The sequence below is a fragment of the Mesoplodon bidens genome, assembly GCF_964165515.1.
Source record: "Mesoplodon bidens genome assembly, chromosome: 19".
Classification (NCBI taxonomy): Eukaryota; Metazoa; Chordata; class Mammalia; order Artiodactyla; family Ziphiidae; genus Mesoplodon; species Mesoplodon bidens.
In genome coordinates, this window is record NC_138179.1 from 6,314,806 (window position 1) to 6,339,551 (window position 24,746).

The following is a 24,746-nucleotide window of genomic DNA, read 5'->3' on the forward strand; positions in this document are numbered from 1 at the left end:
ACCCAGACTCGAACTGAAATTCCACGACGATCAGCTCAGGCGGCCGAAAGGAGGGGGGAACGCTTTTCTTCTGGAGGCGGTCTCCGGGAGGGGAAACGGACCGGAAGTGACGTGAGCTAGTTCCGGTTGGCCGGAGCCCTGCGGCGGTTGTGAGAGTCAGTCGCGAGCCGCTTCCAGGATCTGAGATCCGGAGAACCGGAGAAGCCGGAGTCAGAGCGGGTAGGTAAGCGAGAGCGGGGAATTGGGGACGGACGCCTGAGGCTATCCTCAGAGCTTGGCTTCTTCTGCATTTAGACGGTGCATATCTAGGGCACCGTGATTTCGACTTCAAGCAGTGCTTTAGAGCGCTGCTGACTGTCTCAATCTGGCAGTAGATTATTTGGGACACCTCCCCGTGGTTGGCCACCCGTACTGGACTCCTAACCATTCCCTCTCATCGTGGCGAACTTGGAAGCCGTTCTGAGCTTCTGTAGAGTACCCATCCTCTCTTCCTCTCTGGGTGTCTAGGACCTTAGAGTAAACGAGGAAGGTCTTCCCTGCTGATGACCAAGCTGTTTCTCAGCATTTGTCAGTTGGTTTCTTGCCGCCCCCCACCCGCCGCCAACCACTAGCACATGATTCTATTTTGTATCCATTTCTAAACAAAATTCAGACGTGCAAGTGCCTTCTAAAGCGTTGGTGGCCAAGGGAATGGGGCCTTCCTTCCGTAGATCTCTTGCAGAGGACCTTCCCGTTATTTCCCACTACTTTCATGAAGAATAGCGTTCTCTGCCTTTTCCAAATCCCTGACCCCCTGTATTTCTTTACAGTGGAGGTATTTGCAATAAAACATGAAGGTTAGCTTAATCTCTGAACTTTCAGTAAGCCATATGTGACCCTGTGTCACGCTGCTTAAGATTATTTGTGACCTCCAGTAAGTTTTGCACTGTTGTCTTTTGTTTTCCTGCAAATTCATGCAAAACTCTCATATAGGCTTTGGCACTGTTTACCTGTCTTGATAACATAGCTCCTTTGCCTAACTTTAATGTCTTTCAGTTCTCCTTTGGGGCTTGTCAGAAATTCTGTAGACGGATTGCACTGATCCTTTGGAGAAGTTCGTACAAGTATTTCTAATGTTGTAATGATAAAAAATTTAATGTTCTGCTACTACCTATTAATTGTATTATCATCAGCCCTGATTTTAGTTATGTATTCTTAGCATAAATGATGATAGTAAGAAGCTATTATTTACTAGGCAACATTTTATACATTATAGATTATTTTTTTATTGATCTTTTTTTTTTTTTGGCTGTACGTGGGCCTCTCACTGTTGTGGCCTCTCCCGTTGTGGAGCACAGGCTCCGGACGCGCAGGCCCAGCGGCCACGGCTCACGGGCCCAGCCGCTCCGCGGCATGTGGGATCCTCCCGGACCAGGGCACGAACCCACGTCCCCTGCAACGGCAGGCGGAGTCTCAACCACTGCGCCACCAGGGAAGCCCCTTTATTGATCTTTGGAAGAGGTGGTGGTACCCAGACAAATGTGGCCAATTTGTGTAGGTGTGAAATGACTCTACAGTAGAAATCTTTTATATTTTACTTATTTGCCTATATCATTTTAAAACACTGGAGCATTTTTTTTCCTTTGAGGGATATATCCTATTTGAGTAACATAGTTTAATTCCTTGATTCACAGTTCAGAATAACCAAGTTTCTGAAATACTTCAGTAAATGATTTAATACCTTTTAGCAATTTAATGCTTTATAGCTAGTTTAATCAATTTGTTGTTTATTTACATATTGTTCTTATTTTTGAGTTAGAAATTTTTTCACACTTGTCTTTGAAACGAGGCAACAAGCTTTTTGAAATGTGAAATTATATAAATTAGATGTTATTTTTAACAGCTGGTAAATTTGCTTTTCTACTTTATAACTGCCACACCTGGTCTTATATTCTTTTTGTTCAGTCCAGTTATCCAGGGACTGATTATCCAAATTTTCTCACTTGCCAACTTCTTCCTGCCTTTGGCTTGAATTACCACTTTTTAGGATTGCAAACATCATTAAACTTTAAATCAGAAGACCTAGATTGGAATCTGGGCTCCAACAGTTATTGAGCATAGTTTGGCAAGTTACCTAACTTTCTGAGCTGATCTTAATTGTGTTGGTTAAAGTACTGCTCACTTCATAGGATTGTCACAGCAATGAAGGGAGATAGTAAATGTGAAATCACTATGTAAATGAAAATATGGTGATATAGTCATTTTACTCTGAAAGCAGGAAATATATCAGTGCAGAATACTGTTACTCTGCATCATTTCAAAATTTGATGTTTTATATTAAGTGTGTTATTTATCTGAAATTTGTCACACACTTTTCTGAGATGATCTTTGCCCTCCTTTTGAACGCAATAAAAGCTAATCAGGAATAGTTTGAAACTGTAATCCACTGTATTAGTCACCTTGGTTTATAAGTAAGTAGGTGACTTCAGAATGAGTTTAGTTTTGCATTTAATACCTTTTAGCAATTTAATGCTTTATAGCTAGTTTAATCAATTTGTTGTTTATTTACATATTGTTCTGTTTTTGAGTTAGAATTTTTTTCACACTTGTCTTTGAAACGAGGCAACAAGATTTTTGAAATGTGGAATTATATAAATTAGATGTTATTATTTTTTACAGCTGGTAAATTTGCTTTTTAACTTTCTAACTGCCACACCTGGTCTTTAGTTTTGCATTTGGGAGTTTAAATTTGATCCCTTTTGGCCATCAGGTATTGTTACTTAAGAATTTCCAAGTGCAGAGGAAGTTGAACTTTTGGGTGCTTACATATAGTTAACTAAAGCCTTACTTGCTTATATTATTTCACTGAAACCTATTGAAAGCAATATTTAGAATTAGAAGCAACCTCTGTGAACACAGAGTTAGATTCTTCTCATTTAACAGGGGAGAAAATTAGGGCCCAGAAACAATCAGTAATTGGCTTGCCTGAGGTCATATGGCTTAGGTAGTGCCAGAGCCTGAACTGGAAATGAGGTCCCAAGTGTTCTTTCTTTCTGCTAAGGTTGTCTCCAGGCATCTTTATTTGGTTTCGCAGTATTTCCTGGTTTGCGTGAAAATGGTTTTCTTATGTATTAAAGGGAATCTATATGTGTATGTACATTTTTTTCCCTTTTTCCGTGATTTTCAGTCTTGTAAATTCTAGGAAAACAAAAACTATGCCTGGCAAAATTTGTGGTGGAATGGAATAAGGATAGAAAAAAGTTAGTTCTGTTCTTCAGAATAGTTATTCTGAGTTCATGCTTCATTACTATCGGGTATCAAGGTGTCTTCTTTCTGGCAAGTGGAAAAGACAGAGGATCTTTGTAACACATGTCTCTACTGAGTGAGTGTCGTTGCTAATGAGTAGGAGGAAACTATAATAATTTCTTTGCTCCTGATAAAAAATTTTCCCAAGCTATTTGTAATTTTAATATAATTATTTCATTCTGGGTAACTAGCCACTGTAGAAGAGTTTATTTTTTGTCTTGGTGAGAATCCTTTTGCTTCCATTGATTTCACAAAACTTGTTTAGTCTCTGACTATAATTTAAAGAGTTTGTCAGTATTCCAGAAATAAAAAATCTTCTTAGTAGGTCACCGTGGTGTTTTCTCTTGTTCTAGAGGTTCATTAATAAAACCTTGGTCTTTACAGGTTTTCCTGGAGGGACTGTGTAGATAGTGTTAAGAGCCTAGGCTATGAATTTAGATTGCCTTAGTTCAAATTCCAGGTCTACTACTGTGCAACCCTTGGGCTACTCTAGTTACTTAACTTCTTATTATCTCAGTTTCCTCCTAGATGTTGAAGTTAGTACACACCTTTATTGTTAGGATTAAGTGAAAAGATTTAAGTAAAGCATTTAGAACAGTGCCTGGCATATAGTTAACCATGATTGTTAGGTCATCATTATCATGTGGCCTACTGAGCAGTTGCTAAGAACTTTTTCCAGCGCTCTTTCGAAAGCATATCTTTGTGTTCCTGCTTACTCGATTATTGTTTGCTCATTATTAATGAAGTTTCAGTAAATATATATATGTATATATTTACATTTCGTGAATGTTTTACAACATATGCGGGATTCTTAACCAAATGAGTCATTCTTGTAGGCCATTATCTCAACCTTTTTGTGTTATTAACAGTTTACATTATATGTGTAAGCCACAACACAGAATTTGAGAATTGAAATTTGGGGGTTTGATATTTAACAATGTCTTCCAGCACTTACTTTCTTTGCATGAGAAGATTATTTTGCAGTGATATCTATTGTCATATTTATCTGTTCATTCATCCAATCAGTGAACAAACATCTTGTGTCTTAAGCCTTTTGCCAGGTTCTGGGAAAAACAGTGGGAAACAAAAACTAATAGATATTTTAGTTAGGAGCCTGACAGAGAGCAAAAAAAAAAAATACAAAAATGAAAGAATAAGCACAGTGTCATAAATGTTATGAAGGAAACCATCAAGGGTCTGAGAGAGAGTTAATGTGGATATATGCTTGTTTAAGACTCTAGTATCGTACACCTAGAATATAGTGACATGAGATGAGATAGGAAACATTCATGGTCCAAGTTATGTAAAACTTTGCAGGCCATGGAAATGAGTTTGGATTTGATTTTGAGTGTAATTAGGAAGTCATTCTACAGTTACAAGTAGGAGAGTAGTATGATTTATAAGTAGTTTACTCTTGCTCATGTGTGAAGGATGAATTGAAGGGGACAAGAGGAGAAATGGAGAGAGACGTTAGAAGTCCATTGAGTAGTCCAAGCGAGAGATGAAAATGGCCTGGACCAGAGTGGTGGCAAAAAAGTGGAGAGCAGTGGGTGGATACTACATATATCTGGAACAGGATTGGTCCTGGATTAGATGTGAGGTGTAAGGAATTGAGAAGAGTCAAGGATGGCTGTGCCTCTGGATTTAGTAACTTGGTGGATGGTTGTGCCAAGTAGTGGGAGAGGGAAGGTTTTGGGAGGGCCAGGTTTGTTACAGGAAGAGGGCTGGGGAGGGAGAAAAAAGCGCGTGTTAAATCTGAGGTGCCTAGGAATCATCTAAGTGCTGCTATTAGGTATTCCAGTCTAGAGGTCAGGTCAGGTCAAATTCAAGCTAGTATTTTAAACCGTGCAGCTAGATAAGTCACTTGGGGGAAACAGGGAAGAGGAGAGGTCCCAGGTCAGGTAAAAGAGAGCTGGCAAAGGAGACTAAGGAGTGTTTAAAGAAAGAATGATGGGGTACACAGAACTCATACACGTGGTTCCACCTAGAGAGTACTAGACAGATGAGGGACAGAGGGGAGCAAGATTTTTCATTTTTTTTTAATTTTATATTTTAGAGCAGGCGGAAGTCTTTGTTTATTCAGAATTCTCTTAAGAAATGGTCGGGTCTTTCAGATGCCGCTCTCTGGTCTATATGAGGACAGAATAAAGTCCAGTAAGGTTGAATTGGTTGATCTGACTAGCTACTTCTAACCTCATCATTTGAGTCTGGTTCCTTCCAGAAACTTTCAGGTCACCACATTTGAAAAGCGTTCAATCAAGCGAATATACAAGATTCTTCTGCTCCTTATAAGTTTTTTTTTTTTTTTTTTTTTTCAGTACACGGGCCTCTCACTGTTGTGGCCTCTCCCGTTGCGGAGCACAGGCTCCGGACGCACAGGCCCAGTATCCATGACTCACGGGCCCAGCCGCTCCGCGGCATGTGGGATCTTCCCCAGACCGGGGCACGAACCCGTGTCCCCTGCATCGGCAGGCAGACTCTCAACCACTGTGCCACCAGGGAAGCCCTCCTTATAAGTTTTTAAGATCTATTTAGAGGAGATTTTATTTTTTATTTTTTTATACATATTTTTCAATTTTTGCTTTAAAGTAATTATAGGAAGTTGCAGAGATAGTACAGAGTATGATTGGTAGGTGTATGATAATTGCATGTTTAGTTTTTAGTTTTTAGTTTTTTTGAGGGAGGCCCCGCGCCACGTGGAATGCGGATGTGGAATCTTAGTTCCCCAACCAGGGATCGAACCTGGGCCCTTGGCAGTGAGAACATGGAGTCCTAACCACTGGACTGCCAGGGGATTCCCTAGAGGAGCTTTTAGTACTGCTTCTATGGGGCAGAGAAATTTTCTTTAATTTTTAAAAACAATCAGAGAGTATCTATAGTATTTCTATATCTATGAAGCTGTAAGTTTTAGAAACTTGTGTTTGAATTTATCAGTAACCTTAATAACTATTGGTAAGTGGAACATGCCAGACAGACTCCTGCCTCAAAGTCTTTGCACTTCTTTTTTTTCTTTCCCTACAGTGCCCTTCCCCATATTTTTCCATGGTCCTTTTCTAATGTCAGATTCTCAGATAAAGCTTCTCTATCCACCCTGTTAAATATTGTGCACAAACACATACATATGCACACATACCAAATTTCTTTATTTTTCATTTGTAGTACTTACTCCTATCTGATAATATGTTTGAATATTTGTCTGTTTACTGCTGTGTCTCTAGCATCTCACACTGTGCCTGGCACATAGTATGTACTCAGTAAATATTTGTTAAATGAGTAAATGAAAAAATTTATTTTCACAGCTGTGTAATATTTCATTGTACCTTAATTTATTTATCTGTTCTCCTGACAGTGGACATTTGAGTAGTTTATAGCTTTTGCTATTAAGACCAGTGTTGCTAAAAATATTATTGTACATATTGGCTCTTCACATGTGCAAGAGGTTCTTTTGGCTATATACCTAGGCATAGAATTCTAACAAGGGTATGCCAGGATTCAGCTTTACAAGTTGTTTCCCAAACTCTGCTATTGTTGTCCTTCCTAATTCTTGCCAAAGAATGCATGTAAAGAGTGATGTAGTGGATTATAGATTCTTCTCGTCATCGTATGCATACCCCTCTGCAATGATTTTACTTCTAGAGTCTCTTATTCCATCCCTTGACTCTGTACTTGGCTGTGAGACTTGCTCTGGCCAAAAGGACATCAGCAATTGTGACACAAGGAGAGGCTTAAAAAGCACTTGCACATTGGGTCCTGTCTTCTCTTACTGCCCTTTTGAACCCGTAGCCCACCATGTGGAAAAAGCCCAGGCTAACGTACTGGGGCATAGAGGACTAGCTGGATCAAAACAAGGCATCTCAGCTTAGACCTGCCTAGCTTAAGAGCCAAGCTAGCCCAGAGCAGAACTGCCCAACCTAATTCACAGAATCATGAAAAATACTAAATGATTTTTTAAGTTGCTAAGTTTTGGAGCTACGTTGTTAAACATAGCAAAAGATAATGGATATACAACACTGTAAATTAACTATACTCCAATAAAAATTTAGAAAAAAAAGATAATGGATACAAATGATACCTCATTGTGATCTTGGTTTATATTTTTAGGATGTCAGTGAGGTCAAGTAGATCCTCTGACACATCTTCATTATTTATTACTCTAACATGTGTACAGAGAGATAGATATACTCTGGATTCGAGAACTTTGTCAGATACATGTATTGCAAGTATTTTCTGTCATTCTGTGGCTTACCTTTTTTTTTTTAACAATGTTTCAAAGAGCAAAAGTTTTTAAATTTGTTAAAGTCCAGTTTATACATTTTTTTCTCTTATGGTGCATGCTTTTTAAATCCTAAGAAATATTTGTCTACCCCAAGATCACCAAGATTTTTCCTGTGTTGTTGTTGTTTTTTTCTGGAAGCTTTATGGTTTTAGTTCTTGCATTTAGATCTATGATCCACTTCAAATCAGGTGTTACATATGAGAGAGGGTCAATGTTCACTTGTTTCATAAGAATGTTCAGTTGAAGTAGACATTCCTTTCACCATTAAATTGCCTTATACTTTTGTAGAAAAGTAATTGACCCTATGTATGTGGGTCTGTTTCTGTATTATCTGTTCTGTTCCATTGATCTATATCTATCCTTTTGCCAAAGCCACACTGTCATGATTACTGTAGCTTTATAGTAAAGCAAGACTTGAAATCAATTAGTGCAAGTCTTCCACCTCTCTTCTTTATCCAAATTGTTTTAGCTATTCTAAATTCTTTGCATTTCCATATAATTTTGAATCCATTTGTCACTTAAAATTTTTTTTAAAGGCCTGCTTGAGTTTTGGTTGAGATTGCATTAAAGCTGTACATTAGTTTGAGGGAAATTGACATAGTAACAGTATTGAGACTTCCAAATGATGAACATATGTATTTTCCTATTTATTTAGGCCCTCTGTGATTTCTTTAAAAACTTTTTTTAGAATAGGTCTTGTATGTATTTTGTCAAACTTACCTCTAAGTCCCTCTAAGTACATGAACTTTTTTTTTTAGACCCACAGAATATTTTTATTGAATTTTTTTCTTTTTAACTGTATATCCTCACCTTGGTATAGGTGAAAATCTAAATATAAATCTCATAAAAACAGTAGTTGAAAACAGAATTATACACACACACACACACACACACACATATTTATATACCTCAGAGATTGAGTTGACAGCAAGCATAATTTTTCCTTAGAACCAAATGGATATATAAATCCTATATAAATACCTAAGGATCATCTAAAACTGAGATATTCATGAATATTTCTAGGCCACATGCAGAACAAGTATATACATTGCGACATCAAGAAATACTTTCTGAATTAATGAAAACAAAAGATCTCAGGAGGTTTGTGAGTCTTACAACACGTTGTCTTCAATATTTCTTTCATTGTTTGCTAAGTGGACACTCTAAAAGGCATAGCAATTATTTAGTCTATCCTTGTTCATGTGACAGTCACCCCCCAAATTACAAAATTAATCTGTATTCCTTCTGCTTTCATAGAAATCTATTTAACATTATGTCCTTAGACTTCTGCCAAAAGCCTGTGTTGAAATGACCATGGAAGGAATATTTTGGCATCTTTCATAAAACTGCAATTTGGGGACTACATGAACTTTTAAAAAATTCAACTTTCGGTGTATTCCAAGTATATAATAGAGTATTGATTTTGACCTTTAACCTCTGACCTTGCTGAAGTTCACTTATTAGTTCTAGTAGTTCTGAGCATTTTTCAATTTTCTCTTATTCTGACCCGAGTTATTTAGAACTGTGTGCATTAACTTCTAATTGTGTACAAATCTTATATTTTTGTTGCTAAAGTTTGACCTAATTTCTGGGTTGAGAATTGTGGTCTGTGATGCCCATTGTTTGGAATTTGTGTGACTTATTTCTTGGCTTAATTGTGATGAGTGGCTTATGAAAAAATATGTATTCGCTAATTGTCAGATGCTGAATTTTATACATATCCCCCCTATATTTTATTTCTTAATTTTATTGTTAAAATCTTCTATCTTATTGAATGTCTTGTTTTTGTTTTTTGTTTGCTTGAAATATCAGTTATGAACAGTTGCTTTGAAATCTCCCAATATAATGTTGGATTTATTCACATATCTGTGTATCTTTATCTATTTTTATGTTGTAAATTTTGATGCTATATTCTATTAGGTGAATTCAAATTTACAGTTGTTGTATCTTCCTGGTGAGTTGAACCTTTTATCATTGTTCTCTTTCCCTAATAATGACTCTTGTCTTTTGTTTTATTTTCAACCTTTAAAAAATTATTTATTTATTTATTTTTGACTGCACTGGGTCTTTGTTGCGAGTGGGCTTTCTCTGGTTACGGTGAGTGGGGGCTACTCCGTTGAGGTGCATGGGCTTCTCACTGCAGTGACTTCTCTTGTTGTGGAGCACAGGCTCTAGGCTCACAAGCTTCAGTAGTTGCAGCACGCAGGCTCAGTAGTTGTGGCTCACGGGCTTAGTTGCTCTGCGGCATGTGGGATCTTCCCGGACCAGGGCTCGAACCCGTGTCCCCTGCATTGGCAGGTGGATTCTTAACTACTGCACCACCAGGGAAGTCCTCAACCTTTTTTTATCCTTATTTTTAAACGGGTGGAATTTTAAAAAATATAATTTGCAGTCTTTTTCAAGTGATGAGTTTAATCTGTTCATGTTTATTTTGATTATTTACATATTTGACCTGTTTGGACTTGTTTCTATCAAGTACTGTTTCAATGCTCCCCAACTTTAGAACAGTTTAGCTCTGGTCTTTCGCTTTCTGATTTATATACCTTTGTCCAAATTTCAAAATCTGTTTTGTAAATCGTAAATTTTAGAATTATCTGGATTAAATATTTTATTTTGATATAAGTAATCTGAAGCATGTACATTTGTCATTTGAAAATATTCTGTGACTTAACTTTTCATATTAATGACATGCATAGACCAGTTTATATTCCTCAGGTATTTAGGGGCAATAAAATAGTGAGGTCTATTAAGCAATCTGAATGTAAAATTTTGTCAGAGAAATATACAAACAGTAATAACCTACAAATGAGTCAGTTTGAGTAATGAGAAGCTATGGAGATGAGTGTTCTCTTAATTCTAGTAATGGGGAACATTTGTAAATACTAGGACAAGCTAAACCTTTAGGACTATTTTTTTTTTCTTTTTTTTTTTTCTGTGACTCCAGAATTACTTGGTGAGCATTGAAAATACTATCATCAGACTGTTTTGTGTAGTAGAAGAAACATTGAATTTGGACTTGGGAAAGTGAAGTTGAACTCCTACTTTGCCGTTGATGTGCTGCTGAGTTGCTATTTGGGGCCCTTTGAGCCCTCAATTTCTCATTTGTAGAAGGCAGGAGTAAAAATAACGGTTTCCTACAAAGTGTTGTTAGCATCATATTAGCTAATCTATATGCAACCTATAACTCACTATACAGAAGTAGTTGTTATTACAGAAATCCAAAACCCTGGCCTTGGGCTGGGTAGGATTCATAGACTACTAGAAGAGAAAGACAATTATGGCAGTCTTTTACTCTATGTGCCTGATAATTGGATGAGGAAAGGGAGAATAGGGGTGTGAAATGACATTCCGAAGTTCTTTCAGTTAGCTGAATGTCCCAAATCTAGACTGTTATTCCTTTTTCTACCTTAATTCTTTTTTCAAATTTATTTATTTATTTATTTATTTATTTATTTATTTTTGGCTGCGTTGGGTCTTCATTGCGGAGCGCTGGCTTTTCTCTAGTTGTGGAGAGTGGGGGCTACTTTTCGTTGCAGTGCGCGGGCTTCTCACTGAGGTGGCTTCTCTTGTTGCAGAGCACGGGCTCTAGGCACTCGGACTTCAGTAGTTGTGGCTCGTGGGCTCTAGAGCGCAGGCTCAGTAGTTGTGGTGCACGGGCTTAGTTGCTCCACGGCATGTGGGATCTTCCCTGACCAGGGCTCGAACCCGTGTCCCCCTGCATTGGCAGCTGGATTTTTTTTTTTTTTTTTTTTTCTTTTTGCGGTATGCGGGCCTCTCACTGCTGTGGCCCCCCCCGTTGCGGAGCACAGGCTCCGGACGCGCAGGCCCAGAGGCCATGGCTCACGGGCCCAGCCGCTCCGCGGCACATGGGATCCTCCCAGACCGGGGCACGAACCCGTATCCCCTGCATCGGCAGGCGGACTCCTCAACCACTGCGCCACCAGGGAGGCCCTGGCAGCTGGATTTTTAACCACCGCGCCACTAGGGAAGCCCACTACCTTAATTCTTGACTTTACTCTTACTCGCCCATCTTTTTGGTGAAAATGTTTTGCTAAAATTGCACTGGTTATGAAGAACTGAATGAACATTTAAGAAGTAGATTGAGAGAAAATGAAAAATGGGATTTTTCAAGTTGTAATTTTACAAGTTATGCATTTTCCCTGTGAAAATAAAATCATGTTTTTACGCATAGGAACAGAAGATATTTTTACATATTGGAAAGTGAGAGATGAAGAAACCTTCCCCAAAGCCTATCAGACTCGCAAAAAGGGAGTCCCTAAAGTGTCTTCCAGGTTATATATATATATTTTTTGCAGTACGCGGGCCTCTCACTGTTGTGGCCTCTCCCGTTGTGGAGCATAGGCTCCAGATGCACAGGCTCAGTGGCCATGGCTCATGGGCCCAGCCGCTCTGTGACATGTGGGATCCTCCCGGACCGGGGCACGAACCCGTGTCCCCTGCATCGGCAGGCGGACTCTCAACCACTGCGCCACCAGGGAAGCCCTAAAATTTGGGTTTTTACCTAAAATTTTATCTAATTAAGAATTAGATCTGGAGCAGTGGCCTTTTTCAACAGTTAGACTATGATGAGTTGAGTATACTTTATACTTCACTTAATTAAGTTGAGGGACATTTTAGGCCAGAAAAATATACACTTATAACCTGCTAACCCATTATTAGGAGATTTATGGAGATTTTGAAGTCTTTTAATTGTTACCTAACTTGGGATTTTAGCTTTTTAATTTCCCAAAGCTTTAGAAAGTTCAGAAAGATTCAAGGAATGTTTTTCATATATTCTCATTCAAATAATGACTTTTCAGAGAACACATTGTTAAACTGTCCGCTGCCATGTGATAGATACTCTCTGGCTCTCAAAGCCAGATGATCTGATAATCACTCTGATACTGTGCATGGTGTTGGAATTATCTTTGTCTTTATACTCCTGCACAAGCAGAAAACTATATCAAAACCTCACTGGTCAAGACATATTACTCTTCGCTTACAGTATTTATTTATTAAGTTTCCAAGAATAAATTGCAGTTTCTTAACGGTTTTAGGGAAATCTACAGCTATTTTGGAACAGTCTGTGACTGAATGTACTAAATAATCCAACCAAGGACACACACTCTGAAAGCAAGAAAGATTAGTGAAAGATATAATATTCTCAAGTTGGATATCTTTATATGCCTTGTATGATTGAGAAAGCTGACTTGATATTTTTGCAAGAAAGTAGAATCATTTGGATAGATGATTTTCTTTTTTTTTTTAACATCTTTATTGGAGTATAATTGCTTTACAATGGTGTGTTAGTTTCTGCTTTATAACAAAGTGAATCAGCTATACATATACATATATCCCCATATCTCCTTCCACTTGCGTCTCCCGCCCACCCTCCCTATCCCACCCCTGTAGGTGGTCACAAAGCACCAAGCTGATCTCCCTGTGCCATGCAGCTGCTTCCCACTAGCTATCTGTTTTACATTTGGTAGTGTATATATGTCCATGCCTCTCTCTCACTTCATCCCAGCTTACCCTTCCCCCTCCCCATGTCCTCGAGTCGATTCTCTACATCTGCGTCCTTATTCCTGTCCTGCCCCTTGGTTCATCAGAACCTTTTTTTTTAGGTTCCATACATGATTTTCTTAAAAGGAAGTGTGTTCATTTTATTTTGGAATTCAGTGATGAAGAAAATTAGAATCAGTGGCTTCACTATATTTTCTTTTTATTTTCATCTTGGTAAATTCTCCATTAACTCTTATATTACTCAGTGAATTGCCATTTTCATGTCATCCTTAAATGTTTTTTGTGTCGCTTTGGGGAACTCACAGTAATTTAGTTTTACATTGTTTTTGCATTACAAGGGTAGCTAATGTTTAAAATGAATGAAGTATTATAGTCTTAGCACACTGGATATACAGCCTACAAAGAACCTTTGTGAACTGATTTTAGCAGTATTTTCTGAGCACTTCTGCCAGAAACAAACAAAAGAACCCCACATGTTTTAATATCAACCTTAGATTTTAAGTGCTTCAGCTGTATTTAAAATCTGCTAGTTACAGCCTTTTAAAGCATTTCTTGCATCTACAATGAAAATAATTTGATGTTTGAGTTATGCTTCTTTTCTGTTTCTGTCTTCTCATCCCATCCACAGACCTATAGAGTTTATTTCAACAATTTTATTCTTAGAAACAAAACTAACTTAGATGCATTCTGTTCAAATTGATATTACAACAGTCTCACTACAAGGCTGCATTGAATGTCAAAATATGTCATGTGCTAGATTCCTTTTTGAGGAGATTTCAGTCTTTTAAACAGGCTAGTAATACTTTGGATTCACTCCCACATCCAGGAATCTGACTGACACCGTTTAGTAACAAATTTCCAAAATTTATGCTACCTCATTGAACTGTGAAAAGTGGTTCTCCTTAAAAATGATTATTTCCTCTTACCCTACCTACATTGGCTAGAGCTTTTTTACCCTGTAATAATTTTTTTAATATAAATTTATTTATTTATTTTTGGCTGTGTTGGGTCTTCCTTGCTGCGCGTGGGCTTTCTCTAGTTGCAGCGAGCGGGGGCTACTCTTCGTTGCAGTGCGCAGGCTTCTCATTGCGGTGGCTTCTCTTGTTGCAGAGCACGGGCTCTAGGCCTGTGGGCTTCAGTAGTTGTGGCACACGGGCTCTAGAGCGCAGGCTCAGTAGTTGTGGCACACGGGCTTAGTTGCTCCGCGGCATGTGGGATCTTCCCGGACCAGGGATCGCCCCTGGGTCCCCTGCCTTGGCAGGCGGATTCTTAACCACTGTGCCACCAGGGAAGTCCCTACCCTGTAATAATTTTTAACAGATTGTCCTTTTGGTACTTCTTAAACTGTTTGCATTGATGAAAAGTAACTTATTTTTGTTATCCAACATAAACTAAGATTTTTCTGTGGATGCTTCTGTAGAAATCAGTTGTGCAGTCTCTTCTATAGTATAGAAATACGGAAAACAAGTGTCTGTAAGTGAACACTTGGGTAGTATTGACTATGATTATTTTGGAAAATTGAGACATTCATGGAAAGGGTGTGGAGAAGCTAACATTAAGTGCCTGCTATGTGCCAGACTCTGTGCAGGACAATTATATATAATTGTTTTTTGATGTAGAGAAAATAAATAACCGAGAGTCCCCCAAAGCAACACAAAAGACATTTAAGGATGGCATGAAAATAGGAATGGGGATATTTTACAAATAAACTCAAATGCAGAGGCTTAAATTACTTACCCAAGGCTATGCAACTAGTAAGTGATGTTGGTAGGATTCTTTTAGCTCCAGAGAAGTTAAACTACTTTCAGGTGGGAAGGTGAACAGAATTAGAATAGCGTGGATGCATTCAGTCTTGGAGTGTGGAGTACCGGTGAAATGCTGCTTGCCCTGATTTGGCCCTCAAATAGACATATTGGCAGCTTTAGGGCACTGAATTTATGTTGTCAGTTCTGGATGCTGGAAGTCCAAAATTAAGGTGCTAGCTCTCTTCCTGGCTTGTACATGGCTGCCTTCTTGCTGTGTCCTCACATGACCTTTCCTTTGTGTGCATGCAGAGTATCTCTTTTCTCCTCTTATAAGGACACCAGTTCTATCTGACTAGGGCCCCACCCTTAGAACCTCATTTAACCTTAATTACCTGCTTAAAGGCCCCAACTATAAATACAGTCACATTGGGGATTAGAGCTTCAGCATATGAATGGGGGAGGGATACAATTCAGCCCATAACTAGCATATTCTCTCCTGACAGAGTAATTGTGGCATAAGAAATCTATATTTGTTCTTTGTCCCAGTTCCTGGCACAAAGCTCCTAAATCCTTTGTAGTTTTCCTGGGTAATGTGAGTGATAAGAACATCTTCTTTTCTAATGAGGCAACTTTTGTCCTGCCCCTAGTTACCTCCAGGATGGGGACTAGTCACCAAAAAAAACCAAAGCATGATTAGAGGGTTAGAACTTTCAGCCTCAACCCCCAACCTCTTTGTAGGGGAGTGGGGCTAGAAATTGGCAAAAGTTTTTCAAAAATTGTTTTTTATTTTTATTTACTTTAAAAGTTATTTTATTTTATTTTATTATTTTTTGCAACTCTGGATACTTTATTGTATCAAAGAGGAAATTGAAAGCAGTTACATATTATCTAGGAAATAACATAATGAGATCAATGTATATTCATGTCTATGGGAGGTGGCCAAAGCCAAATTTATGAGAAAACATCCTGAATAACTGAAAAAGAATAAAAATTAAATACTTTACTTAAGAGTATTAAAAGGAAACAATGAGGGCTTCCCTGGTGGCGCAGTGGTTGAGAGTCCGCCTGCCGATGCAGGGGATATGGGTTCGTGCCCCGGTCCTGGAAGATCCCACATGCCGCGGAGCAGCTGGGCCCGTGAGCCATGGCCGCTGAGCCTGCGTGTCCGGAGCCTGCGCGTCCAGAGCCTGGGCTCCGCAACGGGAGAGGCCACAGCAGGGAGAGGCCCGCGTACCACAAAAAAAAAAAAAAAAAAAAAGACTGATTTTGTAGAAATGTAGTCAATATTGGGAAATCTGTTAGTAAACAGTAAAGGAATTAAAAAGACACCTCTAATAAAATTCGACATCCATTCTTTTTTTTCTTTTTAATATTTTTTTATTCAAACAGAAAGTCACAAAAATTATAATCATCCTCATCAGTTCATTCAGTCCCATGTAATTAATTTTTTTTTCATCTTGATCTTTTGTTAGCGCTTTTATGAATTCATCAGTTTTCTGTTAGAGTTCTGAAAATGCTTACTCATTCAGCTCAGCAGTATAGTCAGTTACCAGAAACCTGTACTTGTCAGAGTCTTTTCCATGAATTCCTTGAAGATGAAACCCTTTTATAAGAACATATTTGCAAAAGCATCAGAGTACACCCAGAACTGTCTGTAAATGACAAAAGACTTAAAAATGACCACGTTAAAGATTTGATGAAAGTTCATAATAATGCAATTGACAAGGGAATTTAGTTATTTCTGAGATATACATTTTATTTATTTATTTTAATTACTTTTTTTTTTAACGTTGGGGGTAGGAGTTTATTAATTAATTAATTAATTTTTGCTGTGTTGGGTCTTCGTTTCTGTGCGAGGGCTTTCTCTAGTTGTGGCAAGCAGGGGCCACTCTTCATCGCGGTGCGCGGGCCTCTCACTATCGCGGCCTCTCTTGCTGCGGAGCACAGGCTCCAGACGTGCAGGCTCAGTACTTGTGGCTCATGGGCCTAGTTGCTCCGCGGCATGTGGGATCCTCCCAGACCAGGGCTCAAACCCGTGTCCCCTGCATTAGCAGGCATATTCTCAACCACTGCACCACCAGGGAAGCCCCTGAGATATACATTTTAAAGTAATAATTAGAATTGTGGCTTATAACATTATACCAGAACATATAAGATTTTTAGGAATTTCATGTAATGTCTGAGACATTTATATTAACATATTTCCATACAAATAACCCAAAGAACGTTTAGTATTAGTTTTTTTATTTTTTATACAGCAGGTTCTTATTAGTCATCAGTTTTATAGACATCAGTGTATACATGTCAATCCCAATCGCCCAATTCAGCACACCACCATCCACACCCCACTGTGGTTTTCCCCCCTTGGTGTCCATACATTTGTTCTCTACATCTGTGTCTCAACTTCTGCCCTGCAAACCGGTTCATCTGTACCATTTTTCTAGTTCCACATACATGCGTTAATATACGATATTTCTTTTTCTCTTTCTGACTTACTTCACTCTGTATGACACTCTCTAGATCCATCCACGTCTCAACGAATGACTCAATTTCATTCCTTTTTATGGCTGAGTAATATTCCATTGTATATATGTATCACAACTTCTTTATACATTTGTCTGTTGGTGGTCATTTAGGGTACATCCATGACCTGACTATTGTAAATAGTGCTGCAGTGAACATTGGGGTGCATGTGTCTTTTTGAATTACGGTTTTCTCTGGGTATATGCCCAGAGTAGTGGGATTGCTGGGTCATATGGTAATTCTATTTTTAGTTTTTTAAGGAACTTCCATACTGTTCTCCATAGTGGCTGTATCAATTTACATTCCCACCAACAGTGCAAGAGGGTTCCCTTTTCTCCACACCCTCTCCAGCATTTGTTGTTTGTAGATTTTCTGATGATGCCCATTCTAACGGGTGTGAGGTGATACCTCATTGAAGTTTTGATTTGCATTTCTCTAATAATTAGTGATGTTGAGCAGCTTTTCTTGTGCTTCTTGGCCATCTGTATGTCTTCTTTGGAGAAATGTCTATGTAGGTCTTCTGCCCATTTTTGGATTGTGTTGTTTGTTTTTTTAATATTGAGCTGCATGAGCTGTTTATATGTTTTGGAGATTAATCCTTTGTCTGTTGATTCGTTTGCAAATATTTTCTCCCATTCTGAGGGTTGTCTTTTCATCTTGTTTATGGTTTCCTTTGCTGTGCAAAAGCTTTGAAGTTTCATTAAGTCCCATTTGTTTATTTTTATTTTTATTTCCATTACTCTAGGAGGTGGATCAAAAAAGATCTTGCTGTGATTTATGTCAGAGAGTGTTTTTCCTATGTTTTCCTCTAAGAGTTTTATAGTGTCCGGTCCTACATTTAGGTCTCGAATCCATTTTGAGTTTATTTTTGTGTATGGTGTTAGGGAGTGTTCTAATTTCATTCTTTTACATGTAGCTGTCCAGTTTTCCCAGCACCACTTATTGAAGAGACTGTCTTTTCTCCATTGTATATCTTTGCCTCCTTTGTCATAGATTAGTTAACCGTAGGTGCATGGGTTTATCTCTGGGCTTTCTATCTTGTTCCATTGATCTATGTTTCTGTTTTTGTGCCAGTACCATATTGTCTTGATTACTGTAGCTTGGTAGTATAGTCTGAAGTCAGGGAGTCTGATTTCTCCAGCTCCATTTTTTTCCCTCAAGACTGCTTTGGCTATTTGGGTCTTTTGTGTCTCCATACAAATTTTAAGATGATTTGTTCTACTTCTGTAAAAAATGCCATTGGTAATTTGATAGGGATTGCATTGAACCTGTCGATTGCTTTGGGTAGTATAGTCATTTTCACAATGTTGATTCTTCCAATCCAAGAACATGGTATATCTCTCCATCTGTTGGTATCATCTTTAATTTCTTTCATCAGTGTCTTATAGTTTTCTGCATACAGATCTTTTGTCTCCCTAGGTAGGTTTATTCCTAGGTATTTTATTCTTTGTGTTGCAGTGGTAAATGGGAGTGTTTCCTTAATTTCTCTTTCAGATTTTTCATCATTAGTGTATAAGAATGCAAGAGATTTCTGTGCATTAATTTTATATCCTGCAACTTTAGCAAATTCATTGATTAGCTCTAGTAGTTTTCTGGTGGCATTCTTAGGATTCTCTATGTATAGTATCATGTCATCTGCAAACAGTGACAGTTTTACTTCTTCTTTTCCAATCTTTATTCATTTTATTTCTTTTCCTCCTCTGATTGCCGTGGCTAGGACTTCCCAAACTATGTTGAATAATAGTGGTGAGAGTGGACATCCTTGTCTCGTTCCTGATCTTAGAGGAAATGCTTTCAGTTTTTCACCATTGAGAATGATGTTTGCTGTGGGTTTGTCGTATATGGCCTTTATTATGTTGAGGTAGGTTCCTTCTATGCCCACTTTCTGGAGAGGTTTTATCATAAATCGATGTTGAATTTTGTCAAAAGCTCTTTCTGCATCTATTGAGATGATTATACGGTTTTTATTCTTCAATTTGTTAATATGGTGTATCACATTGATTGATTTGCGTATATTGAAGAATCCTTTCATCCCTGGGATAAATTCCACCTGATCATGGTGTATGATCCTTTTAATGTGTTGTTGGATTCTGTTTGCTATATTTTGTTGAGGATTTTTGCATCTATATTCATCAGTGATACTGGTCTGTAATTTTCTTTTTTGGTAGTATCTTTGTCTGGTTTTGGTATCGGGGTGATGGTGGCCTCATAGAATGAGTTTGGGAGAGTGTTCCTTCCTCTGCAATTTTTTTGGAAGAGTTTGAGAAGGATGGGTGTTAGCTCTTCTCTAAATGTTTGATAGAATTCAACTGTGAAGCCATCTGGTCCTGGACTTTTGTTTGTTGGAAGATTTTTAATCACAGTTTCAATTTCACTACTTGTGATTGGTCTCTTCATATTTTCTGTTTCTTCCTGGTTCAGTCTTGGAAGGTTATACCTTTCTAAGAATTTGTCCATTTCTTCCAGGTTGTCCATTTTATTGGCATAGAGTTGCTTGTAGTAGTCTCTTAGGATGCTTTGTATTTCTGTGGTGTCTGTTGTAACTTCTCCTTTTTCATTTCTAATTTTATTGATTTGAGTCCTCTCCCTCTTTTTCTTGATGAGTCTGGCTAATGGTTTATCAATTTTGTTTATCTTCTCAAAGAACCAGCTTTTAGTTTTATTGATCTTTGCTATTGATTTCTTTGTTTGTATTTCATTTATTAATGCTCTGATCTTTATGATTTCTTTCCTTCTGCTAACTTTGGGTTTTGTTTGTTCTTCTTTCTCTGGTTCCTTTAGGTGTAAGTTTAGATTGTTTATTTGAGATTTTTCTTGTTTCTTGAGGTAGGCTTGTATAGCCATAAACATCCCTCTTAGAACTGCTTTTGCTGCATCCCATAGGTTTTGGATCGTCGTGTTTTCATTGTCATTTGTCTCTAAGTATTTTTTGACTTCCTCTTTGATTTCTTCAGTTATCTCTTAGTTATTTAGGAAAGTATTGTTTAGCCTCCATGTGTTTGTGTTTTTTACGTTTTTTTCCCTGTAATTGATTTCTAATCTCATAGTGTTGTGGTCAGAAAAGATGCTTGATGTGATTTCAGTTTTCTTAAATTTACTGAGGCTTGATTTGTGACCCAAGATGTGATCTTTTCTGGAGAATGTTCCATGTGCACTTGAGAAGAAAGTGGAATCTGCTGTTTTGGGATGGAATGTCCTATAAATATCAATTAAATCTATCTGGTCTGTTGTGTCATTTAAAGCTTCTGTTTCCTTGTTTATTTTCATTTTGGATGATCTGTCCATTGTTGTAAGTGAGGTGTTAAAGTCCCCCACTATTATTGTGTTACTGTCGATTTCCTCTTTTATGGCTGTTAGCAGATGTCTTATGTATTGAGGTGCTCCTGTGTTGGGTGCATATATATTTATAATTGTTATATCTTCTTCTTGAATTGATCCCTTGATCATTATGTAGTGTCCTTCCTTGTCTCTTGTAACATTCTTTATTTTAAAGTCTATTTTATCTGATAGGAGTATAGCTACTCCAGATTTCTTTTGATTTCCATTTGCATGGAATATTTTTTTCCATCCCCTCACTTTCAGTCTGTATGTGTCCCTAGGTCTGAAGTGGGTCTCTTGTAGACAGCATATATATGGGTCTTGTTTTTGTATCCATTCAGCCAGTCTGTGTCTTTAGGTTGGAGCATTTAATCCATTCACGTTTAAGGTAATTATCAATATGTATATTCCTATGACCATTTTCTTAATTGTTTTGGGTTTGTTTTTGTAGGTTCTTTTCTTCTCTTGTGTTTCCCACTTAGAGACGTTCCTGTAGCATTTGTTGTAGAGCTGGTTTGGTGGTGCTGAATTCTCTTAGCTTTTCCTTGTCTGTAAAGCTTTTGATTTCTCTATGGAATCTGAATGAGATCCTAGCTGGGTAGAGTAATCTTGGTTGTAGGTTCTTCCCTTTCATCACTTTAAGTATATCATGCCACTCCCTTCTGGCTTGTAGAGTTTCTGCTGAGAAATCAGCTGTTAACGTTATGGGAGTTCCATTGTATGTTATTTTTCATTTTTCCCTTGCTGCTTTCAGTAATTTTTCTTTGTCTTTAATTTTTGCCAATTTGATTACTATGTGTCTCGGCGTGTTTCTCCTTGGGTTTATCCTGTATGGGACTCTCTGCACTTCCTGGACTTGGGTGGCTATTTCCTTTCCCATGTTAGGGAAGTTTTTGACTATTATCTCATCAAGTATTTTCTCGGGTCCTTTCTCTCCTTCTCTCCTTCTGGGACCCCTATAATGCGAGTGTTTTTGTGTTTAATGTTGTCCCAGAGGTCTCTTAGGCTGTCTTCATTTCTTTTCATTCTTTTTTCTCTATTGTGTTCCGCAGCAGTGAATTCCACCATCTGTCTTCCTCATCACTTACGCGTTCTTCTGCCTCAGTTATCCTGCTATTGATTCCTTCTAGTGTAGTTTTCATTTCAGTTATTGTATTGTTCATCGCTGTTTGTTTGTTCTTTAATTCTTCTAGATCTTTGTTAAACATTTGTTTCATCTTCTCAATCTTTGCCTCCATTCTTTTTCTGAGGTCCTGGATCATCTTCACTCTCATTATTCTGAATTCTTTTTCTGGAAGGTTGCCTATCTCCACTTCATTTAGTTGCTTTTCTGGGGTTTTATCATGTTCCTTCATCTGGTACATAGTCCTCTGCCTTTTCATCTTGTCTGTCTTTCTGTGAATGTGGTTTTTGTTCCACAGGCTGCAGGATTGTAGTTCTTCTTGCTTCTGCTGTATGCCCTCTGGTGGATGAGGCTATCTAAGAGGCTTGTGGAAGTTTCCTGATGGGAGGGACTGGTGGTGGGTAGAGCTGACTGTTGCTCTGGTGGGCAGAGCTCAGTAAAACTTTAATCCGCTTGATTGTTGATGGGTGGTGCTGGGTTCCGTCCCTGATGGTTGTTTGGCCTGAGGCAACCCAACATTGGAGCATACCTGGGCTCTTTGGTGGGGCTAATGACAGACTCTGGGAGGGCTCTTGCCAAGGAGTACTTCCCAGAACTTCTGCTGCCAGTGTCCTTGTCCCCACAGTGAGCCACAGCCACCCCCCGCCTCTTCAGGAGACCCTCCAACACTAGCAGGTAGGTCTGGTTCAGTCACCCCTGGGGTCACTACTCCTTCCCCTGGGTCCCGATGCACACACTACTTTGTGTGTGCCCTCCAAGAGTGGAGTCTCTGTTTCCCCCAGTCCTGTCAAAGTCCTGCAATCAAATCCCTCTAGCCTTCAAAGTCTGATTCTCTAGGAATTCCTCCTCCCATCACCAGACCCCCAGGTTCGGAATCCTGACGTGGGGCTCAGAACCTTTACTCCAGTGCGTGGACTTCTGTGGTATAAGTGTTCTCCAGTCTGTGAGTCACCCACCCAGCAGTTATGGGATTTGATTTTATTGTGATTGTGCCCCTCCAACCGTCTCATTGTGGCTTCTCCTTTGTCTTTGGATGTGGGGTATCTTTTTTGGTGAGTTCCAGTGTCTTCCTGTCAATGACTGTCCAGCAGCTAGTTGTGTTTTTGGTGTTCTCGCAAGAGGGAGTGAGAGCACGTCCTTCTACTCCGCCATCTTGGTTCCTCCTCTATTTTATTTTATTTTTATTTTTGGCTGTGTTGGGTCTTGGTTGCTGCGTGCAGGCTTTCTCTAGTTGCATTGAGCGGGGGCTACTCTTTGTTGCGGTGCTTGGGCTTCTCATTGTGGTGGCTTCTCGTTGCAGAGCACAGGCACTAGGCGCACGGGCTTCAGTAGTTGTGGCACATGGGCTCAGTAGTTGTGGCTCACGGGCTCTAGAGTGCAGGCTCCATAGTTGTGGTGCATGGGCTTAGTTGCTCCACGGCATGTGGGATCTTCCCTGACCAGGGATCGAACCGATGTCCCCTGCATTGGCAGGCAGATTCTTAACCATTGCAGGGAAGCCCCCCAAAATTGTTTTTTAAACTGTGAATTTATTTTGTTTTTAAAGAAATAGACGGATTAAAAGAAAATAACTTAGCCTCCTATGCTATTTCTTACAAAACAAAATTCCAGACTATTTTTTTCTAGAGAATTTTTTGAGTAGGAAATGTCTGTAGACTGTTTTCTTTTTTAGCATATTGTGTAAGAACACATTATTTGCTCAAATAAAAATTCCTGTTGAAATGTCTTTAAAAACATCTTTGAATAATTGCATAATACCATTGTTATTAAGTAAGAACTTAAATGGACCCAAGTTGTTTTGGATAAAACTCTTTCTGTCAGGGCTTCCCTGGTGGCGCAGTGGTTGAGAGTCCGCCTGCCGATGCAGGGGACACGGGTTCGTGCCCCGGTCCGGGAGGATCCCACATGCTGCGGAGCAGCTGGGCCCGTGAGCCATGGCCGCTGAGCCTGCGCATCTGGAGCCTGTGCTCCGCAACGGGAGAGGCCGTGACAGTGAGAGGCCCATGTACCGCAAAAAAAAAAAAAAAAACCTCTTTCTGTCTCTTAAAGATGATACTATGGGAAGGAGTATAAAACTGGGGCAGTGAGCTCAATTATCAGTGTTTTGCAGGGGAAAGGTTTTAGAGTGTTTTCTTCATAACACATAAGCTCTTTTGTGCCTTCTTATATCTTTTCATCACAAATTAATTAAGTGTTATTTATTGTGATGTAGGTGAAGGGCTGTTCATCTCTAAAATGAATTGCCTATAGAATTTGGCTGAATATGAGTTCACACAGTTTTAAGTATTTACAGAAGTTAAGTATGGCTTCAAGTTGAATGATTGGAAGATGGAAAATCTTTAATTCCTTTATTATATGGTCCATTTTAAATATATTCAATTAATTTTATTAATAAAACCAGAAAGCGGGCTTCCCTGGTGGCGCAGTGGTTAAGAATCTGCCTGCCAATGCAGGGGACACAGGTTCGAGCCCTGGTCTGGGAAGATCCCACATGCCGCGGAGCAACTAAGCCCGTGAGCCACAACTACTGAGCCTGCGCATCTGGAGCCTGTGCTCCACAACGGGAGAGGCCGTGACAGTGAGAGGCCCGTGCACCGCGATGAAGAGTGGCCTCCGCTCGCTGCAACTGGAGAAAGCCCTCGCACAGAAACGAAGACCCAACACAGCCAAAAATAAATAAATATATTTAAAAAAAAAGAGAGAGAACTTAAAAAAAAAAAAAAAACCCAGGAAGCATGATTTGTGGAATAGATTTACATTTTGCGAACTTATTGTGATGCTTTGATCTTATAGATTTTCACAACTTATCTTCATCTTTCTTTTTTTGTAATTGCTTGTCTTTTGAAAACATCTTCACAGAACTCTGACTTAAATTTGCAGAGTCAAATTTCATCTTCTAGTACTACTCTGAATGTATTGACCTCTGAGCTCCCATACTTTTTCCTGTACTTTC

At 38.9% G+C, this 24,746-nt stretch overlaps 1 protein-coding gene across 3 annotated transcripts in view; it reads left to right on the forward strand.

Annotated features, from left to right (window-relative positions):
* The first annotated feature begins 109 nt into the window (after positions 1–109).
* VMP1 (vacuole membrane protein 1) overlaps positions 110–24,746 on the forward strand; it is a 131,970-nt gene continuing 107,333 nt past the window's right edge. For 2 of the 3 annotated variants that reach the window (XM_081220407.1, XM_081220409.1), the window contains exon 1: positions 110–219. The gene's annotated coding sequence lies outside the window, so the exon portion shown is untranslated. Of the gene's footprint in view, positions 224–24,746 lie in introns of all 3 variants that reach the window. The other variant, XM_081220408.1, reaches the window with a different exon arrangement.